Source organism: Ambystoma mexicanum, chromosome 1p (assembly GCF_040938575.1).
Source record: "Ambystoma mexicanum isolate Mex_15411 chromosome 1p, UKY_AmexF1_1, whole genome shotgun sequence".
NCBI classification, from domain to species: domain Eukaryota; kingdom Metazoa; phylum Chordata; class Amphibia; order Caudata; family Ambystomatidae; genus Ambystoma; species Ambystoma mexicanum.
Genome location: NC_090921.1, coordinates 13,044,666 through 13,067,855, shown reverse-complemented (window position 1 = coordinate 13,067,855; position 23,190 = coordinate 13,044,666). Strand labels below are relative to the sequence as shown.

At 47.9% G+C, this 23,190-nt stretch overlaps 18 non-coding genes across 18 annotated transcripts; all 18 read right to left on the bottom strand.

The window, feature by feature from the left end:
• Window positions 1-724: 724 nt before the first annotated feature.
• TRNAL-UAG (transfer RNA leucine (anticodon UAG)) lies at window positions 725-806 on the bottom strand. Its single transcript has one exon. It is a non-coding gene; the product is annotated as a tRNA-Leu (tRNA).
• Window positions 807-1,950: 1,144 nt separating this feature from the next.
• Window positions 1,951-2,032, bottom strand: TRNAL-UAG (transfer RNA leucine (anticodon UAG)). The gene has a single exon. It is a non-coding gene; the product is annotated as a tRNA-Leu (tRNA).
• A 1,144-nt stretch (window positions 2,033-3,176) lies between these two features.
• TRNAL-UAG (transfer RNA leucine (anticodon UAG)) lies at window positions 3,177-3,258 on the bottom strand. The gene has a single exon. It is a non-coding gene; the product is annotated as a tRNA-Leu (tRNA).
• A 1,144-nt stretch (window positions 3,259-4,402) lies between these two features.
• On the bottom strand, window positions 4,403-4,484 carry TRNAL-UAG (transfer RNA leucine (anticodon UAG)). The gene has a single exon. It is a non-coding gene; the product is annotated as a tRNA-Leu (tRNA).
• Window positions 4,485-5,618: 1,134 nt separating this feature from the next.
• Window positions 5,619-5,700, bottom strand: TRNAL-UAG (transfer RNA leucine (anticodon UAG)). Its single transcript has one exon. It is a non-coding gene; the product is annotated as a tRNA-Leu (tRNA).
• Window positions 5,701-7,137: 1,437 nt separating this feature from the next.
• TRNAL-UAG (transfer RNA leucine (anticodon UAG)) lies at window positions 7,138-7,219 on the bottom strand. Its single transcript has one exon. It is a non-coding gene; the product is annotated as a tRNA-Leu (tRNA).
• A 1,144-nt stretch (window positions 7,220-8,363) lies between these two features.
• TRNAL-UAG (transfer RNA leucine (anticodon UAG)) lies at window positions 8,364-8,445 on the bottom strand. Its single transcript has one exon. It is a non-coding gene; the product is annotated as a tRNA-Leu (tRNA).
• Window positions 8,446-9,579: 1,134 nt separating this feature from the next.
• Window positions 9,580-9,661, bottom strand: TRNAL-UAG (transfer RNA leucine (anticodon UAG)). The gene has a single exon. It is a non-coding gene; the product is annotated as a tRNA-Leu (tRNA).
• A 1,437-nt stretch (window positions 9,662-11,098) lies between these two features.
• TRNAL-UAG (transfer RNA leucine (anticodon UAG)) lies at window positions 11,099-11,180 on the bottom strand. Its single transcript has one exon. It is a non-coding gene; the product is annotated as a tRNA-Leu (tRNA).
• Window positions 11,181-12,324: 1,144 nt separating this feature from the next.
• TRNAL-UAG (transfer RNA leucine (anticodon UAG)) lies at window positions 12,325-12,406 on the bottom strand. The gene has a single exon. It is a non-coding gene; the product is annotated as a tRNA-Leu (tRNA).
• A 1,134-nt stretch (window positions 12,407-13,540) lies between these two features.
• Window positions 13,541-13,622, bottom strand: TRNAL-UAG (transfer RNA leucine (anticodon UAG)). The gene has a single exon. It is a non-coding gene; the product is annotated as a tRNA-Leu (tRNA).
• Window positions 13,623-15,059: 1,437 nt separating this feature from the next.
• Window positions 15,060-15,141, bottom strand: TRNAL-UAG (transfer RNA leucine (anticodon UAG)). Its single transcript has one exon. It is a non-coding gene; the product is annotated as a tRNA-Leu (tRNA).
• Window positions 15,142-16,285: 1,144 nt separating this feature from the next.
• TRNAL-UAG (transfer RNA leucine (anticodon UAG)) lies at window positions 16,286-16,367 on the bottom strand. The gene has a single exon. It is a non-coding gene; the product is annotated as a tRNA-Leu (tRNA).
• Window positions 16,368-17,511: 1,144 nt separating this feature from the next.
• TRNAL-UAG (transfer RNA leucine (anticodon UAG)) lies at window positions 17,512-17,593 on the bottom strand. The gene has a single exon. It is a non-coding gene; the product is annotated as a tRNA-Leu (tRNA).
• Window positions 17,594-18,737: 1,144 nt separating this feature from the next.
• Window positions 18,738-18,819, bottom strand: TRNAL-UAG (transfer RNA leucine (anticodon UAG)). The gene has a single exon. It is a non-coding gene; the product is annotated as a tRNA-Leu (tRNA).
• Window positions 18,820-19,963: 1,144 nt separating this feature from the next.
• On the bottom strand, window positions 19,964-20,045 carry TRNAL-UAG (transfer RNA leucine (anticodon UAG)). The gene has a single exon. It is a non-coding gene; the product is annotated as a tRNA-Leu (tRNA).
• Window positions 20,046-21,189: 1,144 nt separating this feature from the next.
• TRNAL-UAG (transfer RNA leucine (anticodon UAG)) lies at window positions 21,190-21,271 on the bottom strand. Its single transcript has one exon. It is a non-coding gene; the product is annotated as a tRNA-Leu (tRNA).
• A 1,144-nt stretch (window positions 21,272-22,415) lies between these two features.
• TRNAL-UAG (transfer RNA leucine (anticodon UAG)) lies at window positions 22,416-22,497 on the bottom strand. The gene has a single exon. It is a non-coding gene; the product is annotated as a tRNA-Leu (tRNA).
• Window positions 22,498-23,190: the final 693 nt, after the last annotated feature.

Sequence of the window (23,190 nt, the reverse complement as noted above, 5' to 3'; positions counted from 1 at the left end):
CATTCTTTCAGTCAACATCCCGCCCCATTTAGTGCTCACGTTTTTAAAGAAGTCCACCATTAGCCCGCAGTGTAAGCCTACCCGGGGCCTCCGCCGATGGTCCATGGTGTGTGGGATCCTTACTGGACCAACCCCAGCCGTAACGCAAATCTTAGCTTTGTCTCATTCGACCCCTAACTCGACCCAAGGAGCTACTGCAAACTCTTAGCCTAACACTAGCCCTAAATGAAAGACGCCTATTGTCCTCACATGTGGGATTTTGTTCTCGCTGCTAGTGCATACGAAACTTGGTTCTGACGTGTCCAGGAGTGGGAGAATTACCAGGGACCTTGCAATCTCGTGCCTGGGGGTTTCTAAGCTGGGCATAGGAGCTCCACTGGATGGAGCCAAGTGTCTTGAACTGAGTTTTTGTGATGCAGCAGGAAAAGGCGCTGCAAAAAGGAGCAACTACCAAGGCAAAGAGATGTGCATTCATTAGGGCATCGTGTCGGCAGATTTGTGGCCCTGCCAAGCACGTGTTTATTGACAGGATCGTGAACGCATGTCCGTTTTCAGTGAACAGTGATTTATGCTTTACCCTTTTTTGGTGAAAACGCACACGAGTCAGATGTGTGCTTTCAGTCTGGGTGTTCAGAAAAGCAAGAATTCATAAACACATGCCATTCCCTGGCTCCCAATTGTCCTGTCTGTACACGTGGCATGAAGATAAAAAAGAAACAGCTATTGGCAGCGGTGGGATTCGAACCCACGCCTCCAAAGAGACTGGAGCCTAAATCCAGCGCCTTAGACCGCTCGGCCACGCTACCCTGCTGGTACTGAAACGAGAGCCTCTGAGACCTGTATTTTTTTAGGGATTGGCTGGTTTGGCCATTAATTCAAAATCAAAGCAAAGCATGAACTTGGATTGAATTCTAGCACTGGCTCTGCAAAGCCCGAACTGAACAATAAAGCACACTTGTCAGCCTGAAATTGAAATGTCACCTTTCGGGAGTGCTCTGTTCAACAGCAGTCTGGTAGCCTAGTGGTCAATGTCAGCACCCCTCCATCCAGCAGTCTTGAGTTCAATTCCCGGTGAGGGAGGTCAGATCTTTTCTAGGTTTTTTTTGGTTCTAAAAATGTTTGGGAAGCGAAGGTTCAGGAACATTGCCGGTAGGGAGAGTAAGCTCTTTAAAGGCATGCAATGAGATGTGTTTTTCTTTATTTCTGCATATTTCTGTAGCTAGCTGCATTCTTTCAGTCAACATCCCGCCCCATTTAGTGCTCACGTTTTTAAAGAAGTCCACCATTAGCCCGCAGTGTAAGCCTACCCGGGGCCTCCGCCGATGGTCCATGGTGTGTGGGATCCTTACTGGACCAACCCCAGCCGTAACGCAAATCTTAGCTTTGTCTCATTCGACCCCTAACTCGACCCAAGGAGCTACTGCAAACTCTTAGCCTAACACTAGCCCTAAATGAAAGACGCCTATTGTCCTCACATGTGGGATTTTGTTCTCGCTGCTAGTGCATACGAAACTTGGTTCCGACGTGTCCAGGAGTGGGAGAATTACCAGGGACCTTGCAATCTCGTGCCTGGGGGTTTCTAAGCTGGGCATAGGAGCTCCACTGGATGGAGCCAAGTGTCTTGAACTGAGTTTTTGTGATGCAGCAGGAAAAGGCTCCGCAAAAAGGAGCAACTACCAAGGCAAAGAGATGTGCATTCATTAGGGCATCGTGTCGGCAGATTTGTGGCCCTGCCCTGAACGTGTTTATTGACAGGATCGTGAACGCATGTCCGTTTTCAGTGAACAGTGATTTATGCTTTACCCTTTTTTGGTGAAAACGCACACGAGTCAGATGTGTGCTTTCAGTCTGGGTGTTCAGAAAAGCAAGAATTCATAAACACATGCCATTCCCTGGCTCCCAATTGTCCTGTCTGTACACGTGGCATGAAGATAAAAAAGAAACAGCTATTGGCAGCGGTGGGATTCGAACCCACGCCTCCAAAGAGACTGGAGCCTAAATCCAGCGCCTTAGACCGCTCGGCCACGCTACCCTGCTGGTACTGAAACGAGAGCCTCTGAGACCTGTATTTTTTTAGGGATTGGCTGGTTTGGCCATTAATTCAAAATCAAAGCAAAGCATGAACTTGGATTGAATTCTAGCACTGGCTGTGCAAAGCCCGAACTGAACAATAAAGCACACTTGTCAGCCTGAAATTGAAATGTCACCTTTCGGGAGTGCTCTGTTTGACAGCAGTCTGGTAGCCTAGTGGTCAATGTCAGCACCCCTCCATCCAGCAGTCCTGAGTTCAATTCCCGGTGAGGGAGGTCAGATCTTTTCTAGGTTTTTTTTGGTTCTAAAAATGTTTGGGAAGCGAAGGTTCAGGAACATTGCCGGTAGGGAGAGTAAGCTCTTTAAAGGCATGCAATGAGATGTGTTTTTCTTTATTTCTGCATATTTCTGTAGCTAGCTGCATTCTTTCAGTCAACATCCCGCCCCATTTAGTGCTCACGTTTTTAAAGAAGTCCACCATTAGCCCGCAGTGTAAGCCTACCCGGGGCCTCCGCCGATGGTCCATGGTGTGTGGGATCCTTACTGGACCAACCCCAGCCGTAACGCAAATCTTAGCTTTGTCTCATTCGACCCCTAACTCGACCCAAGGAGCTACTGCAAACTCTTAGCCTAACACTAGCCCTAAATGAAAGACGCCTATTGTCCTCACATGTGGGATTTTGTTCTCGCTGCTAGTGCATACGAAACTTGGTTCCGACGTGTCCAGGAGTGGGAGAATTACCAGGGACCTTGCAATCTCGTGCCTGGGGGTTTCTAAGCTGGGCATAGGAGCTCCACTGGATGGAGCCAAGTGTCTTGAACTGAGTTTTTGTGATGCAGCAGGAAAAGGCGCTGCAAAAAGGAGCAACTACCAAGGCAAAGAGATGTGCATTCATTAGGGCATCGTGTCGGCAGATTTGTGGCCCTGCCAAGCACGTGTTTATTGACAGGATCGTGAACGCATGTCCGTTTTCAGTGAACAGTGATTTATGCTTTACCCTTTTTTGGTGAAAACGCACACGAGTCAGATGTGTGCTTTCAGTCTGGGTGTTCAGAAAAGCAAGAATTCATAAACACATGCCATTCCCTGGCTCCCAATTGTCCTGTCTGTACACGTGGCATGAAGATAAAAAAGAAACAGCTATTGGCAGCGGTGGGATTCGAACCCACGCCTCCAAAGAGACTGGAGCCTAAATCCAGCGCCTTAGACCGCTCGGCCACGCTACCCTGCTGGTACTGAAACGAGAGCCTCTGAGACCTGTATTTTTTTAGGGATTGGCTGGTTTGGCCATTAATTCAAAATCAAAGCAAAGCATGAACTTGGATTGAATTCTAGCACTGGCTCTGCAAAGCCCGAACTGAACAATAAAGCACACTTGTCAGCCTGAAATTGAAATGTCACCTTTCGGGAGTGCTCTGTTCAACAGCAGTCTGGTAGCCTAGTGGTCAATGTCAGCACCCCTCCATCCAGCAGTCTTGAGTTCAATTCCCGGTGAGGGAGGTCAGATCTTTTCTAGGTTTTTTTTGGTTCTAAAAATGTTTGGGAAGCGAAGGTTCAGGAACATTGCCGGTAGGGAGAGTAAGCTCTTTAAAGGCATGCAATGAGATGTGTTTTTCTTTATTTCTGCATATTTCTGTAGCTAGCTGCATTCTTTCAGTCAACATCCCGCCCCATTTAGTGCTCACGTTTTTAAAGAAGTCCACCATTAGCCCGCAGTGTAAGCCTACCCGGGGCCTCCGCCGATGGTCCATGGTGTGTGGGATCCTTACTGGACCAACCCCAGCCGTAACGCAAATCTTAGCTTTGTCTCATTCGACCCCTAACTCGACCCAAGGAGCTACTGCAAACTCTTAGCCTAACACTAGCCCTAAATGAAAGACGCCTATTGTCCTCACATGTGGGATTTTGTTCTCGCTGCTAGTGCATACGAAACTTGGTTCCGACGTGTCCAGGAGTGGGAGAATTACCAGGGACCTTGCAATCTCGTGCCTGGGGGTTTCTAAGCTGGGCATAGGAGCTCCACTGGATGGAGCCAAGTGTCTTGAACTGAGTTTTTGTGATGCAGCAGGAAAAGGCGCTGCAAAAAGGAGCAACTACCAAGGCAAAGAGATGTGCATTCATTAGGGCATCGTGTCGGCAGATTTGTGGCCCTGCCAAGCACGTGTTTATTGACAGGATCGTGAACGCATGTCCGTTTTCAGTGAACAGTGATTTATGCTTTACCCTTTTTTGGTGAAAACGCACACGAGTCAGATGTGTGCTTTCAGTCTGGGTGTTCAGAAAAGCAAGAATTCATAAACACATGCCATTCCCTGGCTCCCAATTGTCCTGTCTGTACACGTGGCATGAAGATAAAAAAGAAACAGCTATTGGCAGCGGTGGGATTCGAACCCACGCCTCCAAAGAGACTGGAGCCTAAATCCAGCGCCTTAGACCGCTCGGCCACGCTACCCTGCTGGTACTGAAACGAGAGCCTCTGAGACCTGTATTTTTTTAGGGATTGGCTGGTTTGGCCATTAATTCAAAATCAAAGCAAAGCATGAACTTGGATTGAATTCTAGCACTGGCTCTGCAAAGCCCGAACTGAACAATAAAGCACACTTGTCAGCCTGAAATTGAAATGTCACCTTTCGGGAGTGCTCTGTTCAACAGCAGTCTGGTAGCCTAGTGGTCAATGTCAGCACCCCTCCATCCAGCAGTCTTGAGTTCAATTCCCGGTGAGGGAGGTCAGATCTTTTCTAGGTTTTTTTTGGTTCTAAAAATGTTTGGGAAGCGAAGGTTCAGGAACATTGCCGGTAGGGAGAGTAAGCTCTTTAAAGGCATGCAATGAGATGTGTTTTTCTTTATTTCTGCATATTTCTGTAGCTAGCTGCATTCTTTCAGTCAACATCCCGCCCCATTTAGTGCTCACGTTTTTAAAGAAGTCCACCATTAGCCCGCAGTGTAAGCCTACCCGGGGCCTCCGCCGATGGTCCATGGTGTGTGGGATCCTTACTGGACCAACCCCAGCCGTAACGCAAATCTTAGCTTTGTCTCATTCGACCCCTAACTCGACCCAAGGAGCTACTGCAAACTCTTAGCCTAACACTAGCCCTAAATGAAAGACGCCTATTGTCCTCACATGTGGGATTTTGTTCTCGCTGCTAGTGCATACGAAACTTGGTTCCGACGTGTCCAGGAGTGGGAGAATTACCAGGGACCTTGCAATCTCGTGCCTGGGGGTTTCTAAGCTGGGCATAGGAGCTCCACTGGATGGAGCCAAGTGTCTTTTTGTGATGCAGCAGGAAAAGGCGCTGCAAAAAGGAGCAACTACCAAGGCAAAGAGATGTGCATTCATTAGGGCATCGTGTCGGCAGATTTGTGGCCCTGCCAAGCACGTGTTTATTGACAGGATCGTGAACGCATGTCCGTTTTCAGTGAACAGTGATTTATGCTTTACCCTTTTTTGGTGAAAACGCACACGAGTCAGATGTGTGCTTTCAGTCTGGGTGTTCAGAAAAGCAAGAATTCATAAACACATGCCATTCCCTGGCTCCCAATTGTCCTGTCTGTACACGTGGCATGAAGATAAAAAAGAAACAGCTATTGGCAGCGGTGGGATTCGAACCCACGCCTCCAAAGAGACTGGAGCCTAAATCCAGCGCCTTAGACCGCTCGGCCACGCTACCCTGCTGGTACTGAAACGAGAGCCTCTGAGACCTGTATTTTTTTAGGGATTGGCTGGTTTGGCCATTAATTCAAAATCAAAGCAAAGCATGAACTTGGATTGAATTCTAGCACTGGCTGTGCAAAGCCCGAACTGAACAATAAAGCACACTTGTCAGCCTGAAATTGAAATGTCACCTTTCGGGAGTGCTCTGTTCAACAGCAGTCTGGTAGCCTAGTGGTCAATGTCAGCACCCCTCCATCCAGCAGTCTTGAGTTCAATTCCCGGTGAGGGAGGTCAGATCTTTTCTAGGTTTTTTTTGGTTCTAAAAATGTTTGGGAAGCGAAGGTTCAGGAACATTGCCGGTAGGGAGAGTAAGCTCTTTAAAGGCATGCAATGAGATGTGTTTTTCTTTATTTCTGCATATTTCTGTAGCTAAGCCCGAACTGAACAATAAAGCACACTTGTCAGCCTGAAATTGAAATGTCACCTTTCGGGAGTGCTCTGTTCGACAGCAGTCTGGTAGCCTAGTGGTCAATGTCAGCACCCCTCCATCCAGCAGTCCTGAGTTCAATTCCCGGTGAGGGAGGTCAGATCTTTTCTAGGTTTTTTTTGGTTCTAAAAATGTTTGGGAAGCGAAGGTTCAGGAACATTGCCGGTAGGGAGAGTAAGCTCTTTAAAGGCATGCAATGAGATGTGTTTTTCTTTATTTCTGCATATTTCTGTAGCTAGCTGCATTCTTTCAGTCAACATCCCGCCCCATTTAGTGCTCACGTTTTTAAAGAAGTCCACCATTAGCCCGCAGTGTAAGCCTACCCGGGGCCTCCGCCGATGGTCCATGGTGTGTGGGATCCTTACTGGACCAACCCCAGCCGTAACGCAAATCTTAGCTTTGTCTCATTCGACCCCTAACTCGACCCAAGGAGCTACTGCAAACTCTTAGCCTAACACTAGCCCTAAATGAAAGACGCCTATTGTCCTCACATGTGGGATTTTGTTCTCGCTGCTAGTGCATACGAAACTTGGTTCCGACGTGTCCAGGAGTGGGAGAATTACCAGGGACCTTGCAATCTCGTGCCTGGGGGTTTCTAAGCTGGGCATAGGAGCTCCACTGGATGGAGCCAAGTGTCTTGAACTGAGTTTTTGTGATGCAGCAGGAAAAGGCGCTGCAAAAAGGAGCAACTACCAAGGCAAAGAGATGTGCATTCATTAGGGCATCGTGTCGGCAGATTTGTGGCCCTGCCAAGCACGTGTTTATTGACAGGATCGTGAACGCATGTCCGTTTTCAGTGAACAGTGATTTATGCTTTACCCTTTTTTGGTGAAAACGCACACGAGTCAGATGTGTGCTTTCAGTCTGGGTGTTCAGAAAAGCAAGAATTCATAAACACATGCCATTCCCTGGCTCCCAATTGTCCTGTCTGTACACGTGGCATGAAGATAAAAAAGAAACAGCTATTGGCAGCGGTGGGATTCGAACCCACGCCTCCAAAGAGACTGGAGCCTAAATCCAGCGCCTTAGACCGCTCGGCCACGCTACCCTGCTGGTACTGAAACGAGAGCCTCTGAGACCTGTATTTTTTTAGGGATTGGCTGGTTTGGCCATTAATTCAAAATCAAAGCAAAGCATGAACTTGGATTGAATTCTAGCACTGGCTCTGCAAAGCCCGAACTGAACAATAAAGCACACTTGTCAGCCTGAAATTGAAATGTCACCTTTCGGGAGTGCTCTGTTCAACAGCAGTCTGGTAGCCTAGTGGTCAATGTCAGCACCCCTCCATCCAGCAGTCTTGAGTTCAATTCCCGGTGAGGGAGGTCAGATCTTTTCTAGGTTTTTTTTGGTTCTAAAAATGTTTGGGAAGCGAAGGTTCAGGAACATTGCCGGTAGGGAGAGTAAGCTCTTTAAAGGCATGCAATGAGATGTGTTTTTCTTTATTTCTGCATATTTCTGTAGCTAGCTGCATTCTTTCAGTCAACATCCCGCCCCATTTAGTGCTCACGTTTTTAAAGAAGTCCACCATTAGCCCGCAGTGTAAGCCTACCCGGGGCCTCCGCCGATGGTCCATGGTGTGTGGGATCCTTACTGGACCAACCCCAGCCGTAACGCAAATCTTAGCTTTGTCTCATTCGACCCCTAACTCGACCCAAGGAGCTACTGCAAACTCTTAGCCTAACACTAGCCCTAAATGAAAGACGCCTATTGTCCTCACATGTGGGATTTTGTTCTCGCTGCTAGTGCATACGAAACTTGGTTCCGACGTGTCCAGGAGTGGGAGAATTACCAGGGACCTTGCAATCTCGTGCCTGGGGGTTTCTAAGCTGGGCATAGGAGCTCCACTGGATGGAGCCAAGTGTCTTGAACTGAGTTTTTGTGATGCAGCAGGAAAAGGCGCTGCAAAAAGGAGCAACTACCAAGGCAAAGAGATGTGCATTCATTAGGGCATCGTGTCGGCAGATTTGTGGCCCTGCCAAGCACGTGTTTATTGACAGGATCGTGAACGCATGTCCGTTTTCAGTGAACAGTGATTTATGCTTTACCCTTTTTTGGTGAAAACGCACACGAGTCAGATGTGTGCTTTCAGTCTGGGTGTTCAGAAAAGCAAGAATTCATAAACACATGCCATTCCCTGGCTCCCAATTGTCCTGTCTGTACACGTGGCATGAAGATAAAAAAGAAACAGCTATTGGCAGCGGTGGGATTCGAACCCACGCCTCCAAAGAGACTGGAGCCTAAATCCAGCGCCTTAGACCGCTCGGCCACGCTACCCTGCTGGTACTGAAACGAGAGCCTCTGAGACCTGTATTTTTTTAGGGATTGGCTGGTTTGGCCATTAATTCAAAATCAAAGCAAAGCATGAACTTGGATTGAATTCTAGCACTGGCTCTGCAAAGCCCGAACTGAACAATAAAGCACACTTGTCAGCCTGAAATTGAAATGTCACCTTTCGGGAGTGCTCTGTTCAACAGCAGTCTGGTAGCCTAGTGGTCAATGTCAGCACCCCTCCATCCAGCAGTCTTGAGTTCAATTCCCGGTGAGGGAGGTCAGATCTTTTCTAGGTTTTTTTTGGTTCTAAAAATGTTTGGGAAGCGAAGGTTCAGGAACATTGCCGGTAGGGAGAGTAAGCTCTTTAAAGGCATGCAATGAGATGTGTTTTTCTTTATTTCTGCATATTTCTGTAGCTAGCTGCATTCTTTCAGTCAACATCCCGCCCCATTTAGTGCTCACGTTTTTAAAGAAGTCCACCATTAGCCCGCAGTGTAAGCCTACCCGGGGCCTCCGCCGATGGTCCATGGTGTGTGGGATCCTTACTGGACCAACCCCAGCCGTAACGCAAATCTTAGCTTTGTCTCATTCGACCCCTAACTCGACCCAAGGAGCTACTGCAAACTCTTAGCCTAACACTAGCCCTAAATGAAAGACGCCTATTGTCCTCACATGTGGGATTTTGTTCTCGCTGCTAGTGCATACGAAACTTGGTTCCGACGTGTCCAGGAGTGGGAGAATTACCAGGGACCTTGCAATCTCGTGCCTGGGGGTTTCTAAGCTGGGCATAGGAGCTCCACTGGATGGAGCCAAGTGTCTTTTTGTGATGCAGCAGGAAAAGGCGCTGCAAAAAGGAGCAACTACCAAGGCAAAGAGATGTGCATTCATTAGGGCATCGTGTCGGCAGATTTGTGGCCCTGCCAAGCACGTGTTTATTGACAGGATCGTGAACGCATGTCCGTTTTCAGTGAACAGTGATTTATGCTTTACCCTTTTTTGGTGAAAACGCACACGAGTCAGATGTGTGCTTTCAGTCTGGGTGTTCAGAAAAGCAAGAATTCATAAACACATGCCATTCCCTGGCTCCCAATTGTCCTGTCTGTACACGTGGCATGAAGATAAAAAAGAAACAGCTATTGGCAGCGGTGGGATTCGAACCCACGCCTCCAAAGAGACTGGAGCCTAAATCCAGCGCCTTAGACCGCTCGGCCACGCTACCCTGCTGGTACTGAAACGAGAGCCTCTGAGACCTGTATTTTTTTAGGGATTGGCTGGTTTGGCCATTAATTCAAAATCAAAGCAAAGCATGAACTTGGATTGAATTCTAGCACTGGCTGTGCAAAGCCCGAACTGAACAATAAAGCACACTTGTCAGCCTGAAATTGAAATGTCACCTTTCGGGAGTGCTCTGTTCAACAGCAGTCTGGTAGCCTAGTGGTCAATGTCAGCACCCCTCCATCCAGCAGTCTTGAGTTCAATTCCCGGTGAGGGAGGTCAGATCTTTTCTAGGTTTTTTTTGGTTCTAAAAATGTTTGGGAAGCGAAGGTTCAGGAACATTGCCGGTAGGGAGAGTAAGCTCTTTAAAGGCATGCAATGAGATGTGTTTTTCTTTATTTCTGCATATTTCTGTAGCTAAGCCCGAACTGAACAATAAAGCACACTTGTCAGCCTGAAATTGAAATGTCACCTTTCGGGAGTGCTCTGTTCGACAGCAGTCTGGTAGCCTAGTGGTCAATGTCAGCACCCCTCCATCCAGCAGTCCTGAGTTCAATTCCCGGTGAGGGAGGTCAGATCTTTTCTAGGTTTTTTTTGGTTCTAAAAATGTTTGGGAAGCGAAGGTTCAGGAACATTGCCGGTAGGGAGAGTAAGCTCTTTAAAGGCATGCAATGAGATGTGTTTTTCTTTATTTCTGCATATTTCTGTAGCTAGCTGCATTCTTTCAGTCAACATCCCGCCCCATTTAGTGCTCACGTTTTTAAAGAAGTCCACCATTAGCCCGCAGTGTAAGCCTACCCGGGGCCTCCGCCGATGGTCCATGGTGTGTGGGATCCTTACTGGACCAACCCCAGCCGTAACGCAAATCTTAGCTTTGTCTCATTCGACCCCTAACTCGACCCAAGGAGCTACTGCAAACTCTTAGCCTAACACTAGCCCTAAATGAAAGACGCCTATTGTCCTCACATGTGGGATTTTGTTCTCGCTGCTAGTGCATACGAAACTTGGTTCCGACGTGTCCAGGAGTGGGAGAATTACCAGGGACCTTGCAATCTCGTGCCTGGGGGTTTCTAAGCTGGGCATAGGAGCTCCACTGGATGGAGCCAAGTGTCTTGAACTGAGTTTTTGTGATGCAGCAGGAAAAGGCGCTGCAAAAAGGAGCAACTACCAAGGCAAAGAGATGTGCATTCATTAGGGCATCGTGTCGGCAGATTTGTGGCCCTGCCAAGCACGTGTTTATTGACAGGATCGTGAACGCATGTCCGTTTTCAGTGAACAGTGATTTATGCTTTACCCTTTTTTGGTGAAAACGCACACGAGTCAGATGTGTGCTTTCAGTCTGGGTGTTCAGAAAAGCAAGAATTCATAAACACATGCCATTCCCTGGCTCCCAATTGTCCTGTCTGTACACGTGGCATGAAGATAAAAAAGAAACAGCTATTGGCAGCGGTGGGATTCGAACCCACGCCTCCAAAGAGACTGGAGCCTAAATCCAGCGCCTTAGACCGCTCGGCCACGCTACCCTGCTGGTACTGAAACGAGAGCCTCTGAGACCTGTATTTTTTTAGGGATTGGCTGGTTTGGCCATTAATTCAAAATCAAAGCAAAGCATGAACTTGGATTGAATTCTAGCACTGGCTCTGCAAAGCCCGAACTGAACAATAAAGCACACTTGTCAGCCTGAAATTGAAATGTCACCTTTCGGGAGTGCTCTGTTCAACAGCAGTCTGGTAGCCTAGTGGTCAATGTCAGCACCCCTCCATCCAGCAGTCTTGAGTTCAATTCCCGGTGAGGGAGGTCAGATCTTTTCTAGGTTTTTTTTGGTTCTAAAAATGTTTGGGAAGCGAAGGTTCAGGAACATTGCCGGTAGGGAGAGTAAGCTCTTTAAAGGCATGCAATGAGATGTGTTTTTCTTTATTTCTGCATATTTCTGTAGCTAGCTGCATTCTTTCAGTCAACATCCCGCCCCATTTAGTGCTCACGTTTTTAAAGAAGTCCACCATTAGCCCGCAGTGTAAGCCTACCCGGGGCCTCCGCCGATGGTCCATGGTGTGTGGGATCCTTACTGGACCAACCCCAGCCGTAACGCAAATCTTAGCTTTGTCTCATTCGACCCCTAACTCGACCCAAGGAGCTACTGCAAACTCTTAGCCTAACACTAGCCCTAAATGAAAGACGCCTATTGTCCTCACATGTGGGATTTTGTTCTCGCTGCTAGTGCATACGAAACTTGGTTCCGACGTGTCCAGGAGTGGGAGAATTACCAGGGACCTTGCAATCTCGTGCCTGGGGGTTTCTAAGCTGGGCATAGGAGCTCCACTGGATGGAGCCAAGTGTCTTGAACTGAGTTTTTGTGATGCAGCAGGAAAAGGCGCTGCAAAAAGGAGCAACTACCAAGGCAAAGAGATGTGCATTCATTAGGGCATCGTGTCGGCAGATTTGTGGCCCTGCCAAGCACGTGTTTATTGACAGGATCGTGAACGCATGTCCGTTTTCAGTGAACAGTGATTTATGCTTTACCCTTTTTTGGTGAAAACGCACACGAGTCAGATGTGTGCTTTCAGTCTGGGTGTTCAGAAAAGCAAGAATTCATAAACACATGCCATTCCCTGGCTCCCAATTGTCCTGTCTGTACACGTGGCATGAAGATAAAAAAGAAACAGCTATTGGCAGCGGTGGGATTCGAACCCACGCCTCCAAAGAGACTGGAGCCTAAATCCAGCGCCTTAGACCGCTCGGCCACGCTACCCTGCTGGTACTGAAACGAGAGCCTCTGAGACCTGTATTTTTTTAGGGATTGGCTGGTTTGGCCATTAATTCAAAATCAAAGCAAAGCATGAACTTGGATTGAATTCTAGCACTGGCTCTGCAAAGCCCGAACTGAACAATAAAGCACACTTGTCAGCCTGAAATTGAAATGTCACCTTTCGGGAGTGCTCTGTTCAACAGCAGTCTGGTAGCCTAGTGGTCAATGTCAGCACCCCTCCATCCAGCAGTCTTGAGTTCAATTCCCGGTGAGGGAGGTCAGATCTTTTCTAGGTTTTTTTTGGTTCTAAAAATGTTTGGGAAGCGAAGGTTCAGGAACATTGCCGGTAGGGAGAGTAAGCTCTTTAAAGGCATGCAATGAGATGTGTTTTTCTTTATTTCTGCATATTTCTGTAGCTAGCTGCATTCTTTCAGTCAACATCCCGCCCCATTTAGTGCTCACGTTTTTAAAGAAGTCCACCATTAGCCCGCAGTGTAAGCCTACCCGGGGCCTCCGCCGATGGTCCATGGTGTGTGGGATCCTTACTGGACCAACCCCAGCCGTAACGCAAATCTTAGCTTTGTCTCATTCGACCCCTAACTCGACCCAAGGAGCTACTGCAAACTCTTAGCCTAACACTAGCCCTAAATGAAAGACGCCTATTGTCCTCACATGTGGGATTTTGTTCTCGCTGCTAGTGCATACGAAACTTGGTTCCGACGTGTCCAGGAGTGGGAGAATTACCAGGGACCTTGCAATCTCGTGCCTGGGGGTTTCTAAGCTGGGCATAGGAGCTCCACTGGATGGAGCCAAGTGTCTTTTTGTGATGCAGCAGGAAAAGGCGCTGCAAAAAGGAGCAACTACCAAGGCAAAGAGATGTGCATTCATTAGGGCATCGTGTCGGCAGATTTGTGGCCCTGCCAAGCACGTGTTTATTGACAGGATCGTGAACGCATGTCCGTTTTCAGTGAACAGTGATTTATGCTTTACCCTTTTTTGGTGAAAACGCACACGAGTCAGATGTGTGCTTTCAGTCTGGGTGTTCAGAAAAGCAAGAATTCATAAACACATGCCATTCCCTGGCTCCCAATTGTCCTGTCTGTACACGTGGCATGAAGATAAAAAAGAAACAGCTATTGGCAGCGGTGGGATTCGAACCCACGCCTCCAAAGAGACTGGAGCCTAAATCCAGCGCCTTAGACCGCTCGGCCACGCTACCCTGCTGGTACTGAAACGAGAGCCTCTGAGACCTGTATTTTTTTAGGGATTGGCTGGTTTGGCCATTAATTCAAAATCAAAGCAAAGCATGAACTTGGATTGAATTCTAGCACTGGCTGTGCAAAGCCCGAACTGAACAATAAAGCACACTTGTCAGCCTGAAATTGAAATGTCACCTTTCGGGAGTGCTCTGTTCAACAGCAGTCTGGTAGCCTAGTGGTCAATGTCAGCACCCCTCCATCCAGCAGTCTTGAGTTCAATTCCCGGTGAGGGAGGTCAGATCTTTTCTAGGTTTTTTTTGGTTCTAAAAATGTTTGGGAAGCGAAGGTTCAGGAACATTGCCGGTAGGGAGAGTAAGCTCTTTAAAGGCATGCAATGAGATGTGTTTTTCTTTATTTCTGCATATTTCTGTAGCTAAGCCCGAACTGAACAATAAAGCACACTTGTCAGCCTGAAATTGAAATGTCACCTTTCGGGAGTGCTCTGTTCGACAGCAGTCTGGTAGCCTAGTGGTCAATGTCAGCACCCCTCCATCCAGCAGTCCTGAGTTCAATTCCCGGTGAGGGAGGTCAGATCTTTTCTAGGTTTTTTTTGGTTCTAAAAATGTTTGGGAAGCGAAGGTTCAGGAACATTGCCGGTAGGGAGAGTAAGCTCTTTAAAGGCATGCAATGAGATGTGTTTTTCTTTATTTCTGCATATTTCTGTAGCTAGCTGCATTCTTTCAGTCAACATCCCGCCCCATTTAGTGCTCACGTTTTTAAAGAAGTCCACCATTAGCCCGCAGTGTAAGCCTACCCGGGGCCTCCGCCGATGGTCCATGGTGTGTGGGATCCTTACTGGACCAACCCCAGCCGTAACGCAAATCTTAGCTTTGTCTCATTCGACCCCTAACTCGACCCAAGGAGCTACTGCAAACTCTTAGCCTAACACTAGCCCTAAATGAAAGACGCCTATTGTCCTCACATGTGGGATTTTGTTCTCGCTGCTAGTGCATACGAAACTTGGTTCTGACGTGTCCAGGAGTGGGAGAATTACCAGGGACCTTGCAATCTCGTGCCTGGGGGTTTCTAAGCTGGGCATAGGAGCTCCACTGGATGGAGCCAAGTGTCTTGAACTGAGTTTTTGTGATGCAGCAGGAAAAGGCGCTGCAAAAAGGAGCAACTACCAAGGCAAAGAGATGTGCATTCATTAGGGCATCGTGTCGGCAGATTTGTGGCCCTGCCAAGCACGTGTTTATTGACAGGATCGTGAACGCATGTCCGTTTTCAGTGAACAGTGATTTATGCTTTACCCTTTTTTGGTGAAAACGCACACGAGTCAGATGTGTGCTTTCAGTCTGGGTGTTCAGAAAAGCAAGAATTCATAAACACATGCCATTCCCTGGCTCCCAATTGTCCTGTCTGTACACGTGGCATGAAGATAAAAAAGAAACAGCTATTGGCAGCGGTGGGATTCGAACCCACGCCTCCAAAGAGACTGGAGCCTAAATCCAGCGCCTTAGACCGCTCGGCCACGCTACCCTGCTGGTACTGAAACGAGAGCCTCTGAGACCTGTATTTTTTTAGGGATTGGCTGGTTTGGCCATTAATTCAAAATCAAAGCAAAGCATGAACTTGGATTGAATTCTAGCACTGGCTCTGCAAAGCCCGAACTGAACAATAAAGCACACTTGTCAGCCTGAAATTGAAATGTCACCTTTCGGGAGTGCTCTGTTCAACAGCAGTCTGGTAGCCTAGTGGTCAATGTCAGCTCCCCTCCATCCAGCAGTCTTGAGTTCAATTCCCGGTGAGGGAGGTCAGATCTTTTCTAGGTTTTTTTTGGTTCTAAAAATGTTTGGGAAGCGAAGGTTCAGGAACATTGCCGGTAGGGAGAGTAAGCTCTTTAAAGGCATGCAATGAGATGTGTTTTTCTTTATTTCTGCATATTTCTGTAGCTAGCTGCATTCTTTCAGTCAACATCCCGCCCCATTTAGTGCTCACGTTTTTAAAGAAGTCCACCATTAGCCCGCAGTGTAAGCCTACCCGGGGCCTCCGCCGATGGTCCATGGTGTGTGGGATCCTTACTGGACCAACCCCAGCCGTAACGCAAATCTTAGCTTTGTCTCATTCGACCCCTAACTCGACCCAAGGAGCTACTGCAAACTCTTAGCCTAACACTAGCCCTAAATGAAAGACGCCTATTGTCCTCACATGTGGGATTTTGTTCTCGCTGCTAGTGCATACGAAACTTGGTTCCGACGTGTCCAGGAGTGGGAGAATTACCAGGGACCTTGCAATCTCGTGCCTGGGGGTTTCTAAGCTGGGCATAGGAGCTCCACTGGATGGAGCCAAGTGTCTTGAACTGAGTTTTTGTGATGCAGCAGGAAAAGGCTCCGCAAAAAGGAGCAACTACCAAGGCAAAGAGATGTGCATTCATTAGGGCATCGTGTCGGCAGATTTGTGGCCCTGCCCTGAACGTGTTTATTGACAGGATCGTGAACGCATGTCCGTTTTCAGTGAACAGTGATTTATGCTTTACCCTTTTTTGGTGAAAACGTACACGAGTCAGATGTGTGCTTTCAGTCTGGGTGTTCAGAAAAGCAAGAATTCATAAACACATGCCATTCCCTGGCTCCCAATTGTCCTGTCTGTACACGTGGCATGAAGATAAAAAAGAAACAGCTATTGGCAGCGGTGGGATTCGAACCCACGCCTCCAAAGAGACTGGAGCCTAAATCCAGCGCCTTAGACCGCTCGGCCACGCTACCCTGCTGGTACTGAAACGAGAGCCTCTGAGACCTGTATTTTTTTAGGGATTGGCTGGTTTGGCCATTAATTCAAAATCAAAGCAAAGCATGAACTTGGATTGAATTCTAGCACTGGCTGTGCAAAGCCCGAACTGAACAATAAAGCACACTTGTCAGCCTGAAATTGAAATGTCACCTTTCGGGAGTGCTCTGTTTGACAGCAGTCTGGTAGCCTAGTGGTCAATGTCAGCACCCCTCCATCCAGCAGTCCTGAGTTCAATTCCCGGTGAGGGAGGTCAGATCTTTTCTAGGTTTTTTTTGGTTCTAAAAATGTTTGGGAAGCGAAGGTTCAGGAACATTGCCGGTAGGGAGAGTAAGCTCTTTAAAGGCATGCAATGAGATGTGTTTTTCTTTATTTCTGCATATTTCTGTAGCTAGCTGCATTCTTTCAGTCAACATCCCGCCCCATTTAGTGCTCACGTTTTTAAAGAAGTCCACCATTAGCCCGCAGTGTAAGCCTACCCGGGGCCTCCGCCGATGGTCCATGGTGTGTGGGATCCTTACTGGACCAACCCCAGCCGTAACGCAAATCTTAGCTTTGTCTCATTCGACCCCTAACTCGACCCAAGGAGCTACTGCAAACTCTTAGCCTAACACTAGCCCTAAATGAAAGACGCCTATTGTCCTCACATGTGGGATTTTGTTCTCGCTGCTAGTGCATACGAAACTTGGTTCCGACGTGTCCAGGAGTGGGAGAATTACCAGGGACCTTGCAATCTCGTGCCTGGGGGTTTCTAAGCTGGGCATAGGAGCTCCACTGGATGGAGCCAAGTGTCTTGAACTGAGTTTTTGTGATGCAGCAGGAAAAGGCGCTGCAAAAAGGAGCAACTACCAAGGCAAAGAGATGTGCATTCATTAGGGCATCGTGTCGGCAGATTTGTGGCCCTGCCAAGCACGTGTTTATTGACAGGATCGTGAACGCATGTCCGTTTTCAGTGAACAGTGATTTATGCTTTACCCTTTTTTGGTGAAAACGCACACGAGTCAGATGTGTGCTTTCAGTCTGGGTGTTCAGAAAAGCAAGAATTCATAAACACATGCCATTCCCTGGCTCCCAATTGTCCTGTCTGTACACGTGGCATGAAGATAAAAAAGAAACAGCTATTGGCAGCGGTGGGATTCGAACCCACGCCTCCAAAGAGACTGGAGCCTAAATCCAGCGCCTTAGACCGCTCGGCCACGCTACCCTGCTGGTACTGAAACGAGAGCCTCTGAGACCTGTATTTTTTTAGGGATTGGCTGGTTTGGCCATTAATTCAAAATCAAAGCAAAGCATGAACTTGGATTGAATTCTAGCACTGGCTCTGCAAAGCCCGAACTGAACAATAAAGCACACTTGTCAGCCTGAAATTGAAATGTCACCTTTCGGGAGTGCTCTGTTCAACAGCAGTCTGGTAGCCTAGTGGTCAATGTCAGCACCCCTCCATCCAGCAGTCTTGAGTTCAATTCCCGGTGAGGGAGGTCAGATCTTTTCTAGGTTTTTTTTGGTTCTAAAAATGTTTGGGAAGCGAAGGTTCAGGAACATTGCCGGTAGGGAGAGTAAGCTCTTTAAAGGCATGCAATGAGATGTGTTTTTCTTTATTTCTGCATATTTCTGTAGCTAGCTGCATTCTTTCAGTCAACATCCCGCCCCATTTAGTGCTCACGTTTTTAAAGAAGTCCACCATTAGCCCGCAGTGTAAGCCTACCCGGGGCCTCCGCCGATGGTCCATGGTGTGTGGGATCCTTACTGGACCAACCCCAGCCGTAACGCAAATCTTAGCTTTGTCTCATTCGACCCCTAACTCGACCCAAGGAGCTACTGCAAACTCTTAGCCTAACACTAGCCCTAAATGAAAGACGCCTATTGTCCTCACATGTGGGATTTTGTTCTCGCTGCTAGTGCATACGAAACTTGGTTCCGACGTGTCCAGGAGTGGGAGAATTACCAGGGACCTTGCAATCTCGTGCCTGGGGGTTTCTAAGCTGGGCATAGGAGCTCCACTGGATGGAGCCAAGTGTCTTGAACTGAGTTTTTGTGATGCAGCAGGAAAAGGCTCCGCAAAAAGGAGCAACTACCAAGGCAAAGAGATGTGCATTCATTAGGGCATCGTGTCGGCAGATTTGTGGCCCTGCCCTGAACGTGTTTATTGACAGGATCGTGAACGCATGTCCGTTTTCAGTGAACAGTGATTTATGCTTTACCCTTTTTTGGTGAAAACGCACACGAGTCAGATGTGTGCTTTCAGTCTGGGTGTTCAGAAAAGCAAGAATTCATAAACACATGCCATTCCCTGGCTCCCAATTGTCCTGTCTGTACACGTGGCATGAAGATAAAAAAGAAACAGCTATTGGCAGCGGTGGGATTCGAACCCACGCCTCCAAAGAGACTGGAGCCTAAATCCAGCGCCTTAGACCGCTCGGCCACGCTACCCTGCTGGTACTGAAACGAGAGCCTCTGAGACCTGTATTTTTTTAGGGATTGGCTGGTTTGGCCATTAATTCAAAATCAAAGCAAAGCATGAACTTGGATTGAATTCTAGCACTGGCTGTGCAAAGCCCGAACTGAACAATAAAGCACACTTGTCAGCCTGAAATTGAAATGTCACCTTTCGGGAGTGCTCTGTTTGACAGCAGTCTGGTAGCCTAGTGGTCAATGTCAGCACCCCTCCATCCAGCAGTCCTGAGTTCAATTCCCGGTGAGGGAGGTCAGATCTTTTCTAGGTTTTTTTTGGTTCTAAAAATGTTTGGGAAGCGAAGGTTCAGGAACATTGCCGGTAGGGAGAGTAAGCTCTTTAAAGGCATGCAATGAGATGTGTTTTTCTTTATTTCTGCATATTTCTGTAGCTAGCTGCATTCTTTCAGTCAACATCCCGCCCCATTTAGTGCTCACGTTTTTAAAGAAGTCCACCATTAGCCCGCAGTGTAAGCCTACCCGGGGCCTCCGCCGATGGTCCATGGTGTGTGGGATCCTTACTGGACCAACCCCAGCCGTAACGCAAATCTTAGCTTTGTCTCATTCGACCCCTAACTCGACCCAAGGAGCTACTGCAAACTCTTAGCCTAACACTAGCCCTAAATGAAAGACGCCTATTGTCCTCACATGTGGGATTTTGTTCTCGCTGCTAGTGCATACGAAACTTGGTTCCGACGTGTCCAGGAGTGGGAGAATTACCAGGGACCTTGCAATCTCGTGCCTGGGGGTTTCTAAGCTGGGCATAGGAGCTCCACTGGATGGAGCCAAGTGTCTTGAACTGAGTTTTTGTGATGCAGCAGGAAAAGGCGCTGCAAAAAGGAGCAACTACCAAGGCAAAGAGATGTGCATTCATTAGGGCATCGTGTCGGCAGATTTGTGGCCCTGCCAAGCACGTGTTTATTGACAGGATCGTGAACGCATGTCCGTTTTCAGTGAACAGTGATTTATGCTTTACCCTTTTTTGGTGAAAACGCACACGAGTCAGATGTGTGCTTTCAGTCTGGGTGTTCAGAAAAGCAAGAATTCATAAACACATGCCATTCCCTGGCTCCCAATTGTCCTGTCTGTACACGTGGCATGAAGATAAAAAAGAAACAGCTATTGGCAGCGGTGGGATTCGAACCCACGCCTCCAAAGAGACTGGAGCCTAAATCCAGCGCCTTAGACCGCTCGGCCACGCTACCCTGCTGGTACTGAAACGAGAGCCTCTGAGACCTGTATTTTTTTAGGGATTGGCTGGTTTGGCCATTAATTCAAAATCAAAGCAAAGCATGAACTTGGATTGAATTCTAGCACTGGCTCTGCAAAGCCCGAACTGAACAATAAAGCACACTTGTCAGCCTGAAATTGAAATGTCACCTTTCGGGAGTGCTCTGTTCAACAGCAGTCTGGTAGCCTAGTGGTCAATGTCAGCACCCCTCCATCCAGCAGTCTTGAGTTCAATTCCCGGTGAGGGAGGTCAGATCTTTTCTAGGTTTTTTTTGGTTCTAAAAATGTTTGGGAAGCGAAGGTTCAGGAACATTGCCGGTAGGGAGAGTAAGCTCTTTAAAGGCATGCAATGAGATGTGTTTTTCTTTATTTCTGCATATTTCTGTAGCTAGCTGCATTCTTTCAGTCAACATCCCGCCCCATTTAGTGCTCACGTTTTTAAAGAAGTCCACCATTAGCCCGCAGTGTAAGCCTACCCGGGGCCTCCGCCGATGGTCCATGGTGTGTGGGATCCTTACTGGACCAACCCCAGCCGTAACGCAAATCTTAGCTTTGTCTCATTCGACCCCTAACTCGACCCAAGGAGCTACTGCAAACTCTTAGCCTAACACTAGCCCTAAATGAAAGACGCCTATTGTCCTCACATGTGGGATTTTGTTCTCGCTGCTAGTGCATACGAAACTTGGTTCCGACGTGTCCAGGAGTGGGAGAATTACCAGGGACCTTGCAATCTCGTGCCTGGGGGTTTCTAAGCTGGGCATAGGAGCTCCACTGGATGGAGCCAAGTGTCTTGAACTGAGTTTTTGTGATGCAGCAGGAAAAGGCGCTGCAAAAAGGAGCAACTACCAAGGCAAAGAGATGTGCATTCATTAGGGCATCGTGTCGGCAGATTTGTGGCCCTGCCAAGCACGTGTTTATTGACAGGATCGTGAACGCATGTCCGTTTTCAGTGAACAGTGATTTATGCTTTACCCTTTTTTGGTGAAAACGCACACGAGTCAGATGTGTGCTTTCAGTCTGGGTGTTCAGAAAAGCAAGAATTCATAAACACATGCCATTCCCTGGCTCCCAATTGTCCTGTCTGTACACGTGGCATGAAGATAAAAAAGAAACAGCTATTGGCAGCGGTGGGATTCGAACCCACGCCTCCAAAGAGACTGGAGCCTAAATCCAGCGCCTTAGACCGCTCGGCCACGCTACCCTGCTGGTACTGAAACGAGAGCCTCTGAGACCTGTATTTTTTTAGGGATTGGCTGGTTTGGCCATTAATTCAAAATCAAAGCAAAGCATGAACTTGGATTGAATTCTAGCACTGGCTCTGCAAAGCCCGAACTGAACAATAAAGCACACTTGTCAGCCTGAAATTGAAATGTCACCTTTCGGGAGTGCTCTGTTCAACAGCAGTCTGGTAGCCTAGTGGTCAATGTCAGCACCCCTCCATCCAGCAGTCTTGAGTTCAATTCCCGGTGAGGGAGGTCAGATCTTTTCTAGGTTTTTTTTGGTTCTAAAAATGTTTGGGAAGCGAAGGTTCAGGAACATTGCCGGTAGGGAGAGTAAGCTCTTTAAAGGCATGCAATGAGATGTGTTTTTCTTTATTTCTGCATATTTCTGTAGCTAGCTGCATTCTTTCAGTCAACATCCCGCCCCATTTAGTGCTCACGTTTTTAAAGAAGTCCACCATTAGCCCGCAGTGTAAGCCTACCCGGGGCCTCCGCCGATGGTCCATGGTGTGTGGGATCCTTACTGGACCAACCCCAGCCGTAACGCAAATCTTAGCTTTGTCTCATTCGACCCCTAACTCGACCCAAGGAGCTACTGCAAACTCTTAGCCTAACACTAGCCCTAAATGAAAGACGCCTATTGTCCTCACATGTGGGATTTTGTTCTCGCTGCTAGTGCATACGAAACTTGGTTCCGACGTGTCCAGGAGTGGGAGAATTACCAGGGACCTTGCAATCTCGTGCCTGGGGGTTTCTAAGCTGGGCATAGGAGCTCCACTGGATGGAGCCAAGTGTCTTGAACTGAGTTTTTGTGATGCAGCAGGAAAAGGCGCTGCAAAAAGGAGCAACTACCAAGGCAAAGAGATGTGCATTCATTAGGGCATCGTGTCGGCAGATTTGTGGCCCTGCCAAGCACGTGTTTATTGACAGGATCGTGAACGCATGTCCGTTTTCAGTGAACAGTGATTTATGCTTTACCCTTTTTTGGTGAAAACGCACACGAGTCAGATGTGTGCTTTCAGTCTGGGTGTTCAGAAAAGCAAGAATTCATAAACACATGCCATTCCCTGGCTCCCAATTGTCCTGTCTGTACACGTGGCATGAAGATAAAAAAGAAACAGCTATTGGCAGCGGTGGGATTCGAACCCACGCCTCCAAAGAGACTGGAGCCTAAATCCAGCGCCTTAGACCGCTCGGCCACGCTACCCTGCTGGTACTGAAACGAGAGCCTCTGAGACCTGTATTTTTTTAGGGATTGGCTGGTTTGGCCATTAATTCAAAATCAAAGCAAAGCATGAACTTGGATTGAATTCTAGCACTGGCTCTGCAAAGCCCGAACTGAACAATAAAGCACACTTGTCAGCCTGAAATTGAAATGTCACCTTTCGGGAGTGCTCTGTTCAACAGCAGTCTGGTAGCCTAGTGGACAATGTCAGCACCCCTCCATCCAGCAGTCTTGAGTTCAATTCCCGGTGAGGGAGGTCAGATCTTTTCTAGGTTTTTTTTGGTTCTAAAAATGTTTGGGAAGCGAAGGTTCAGGAACATTGCCGGTAGGGAGAGTAAGCTCTTTAAAGGCATGCAATGAGATGTGTTTTTCTTTATTTCTGCATATTTCTGTAGCTAGCTGCATTCTTTCAGTCAACATCCCGCCCCATTTAGTGCTCACGTTTTTAAAGAAGTCCACCATTAGCCCGCAGTGTAAGCCTACCCGGGGCCTCCGCCGATGGTCCATGGTGTGTGGGATCCTTACTGGACCAACCCCAGCCGTAACGCAAATCTTAGCTTTGTCTCATTCGACCCCTAACTCGACCCAAGGAGCTACTGCAAACTCTTAGCCTAACACTAGCCCTAAATGAAAGACGCCTATTGTCCTCACATGTGGGATTTTGTTCTCGCTGCT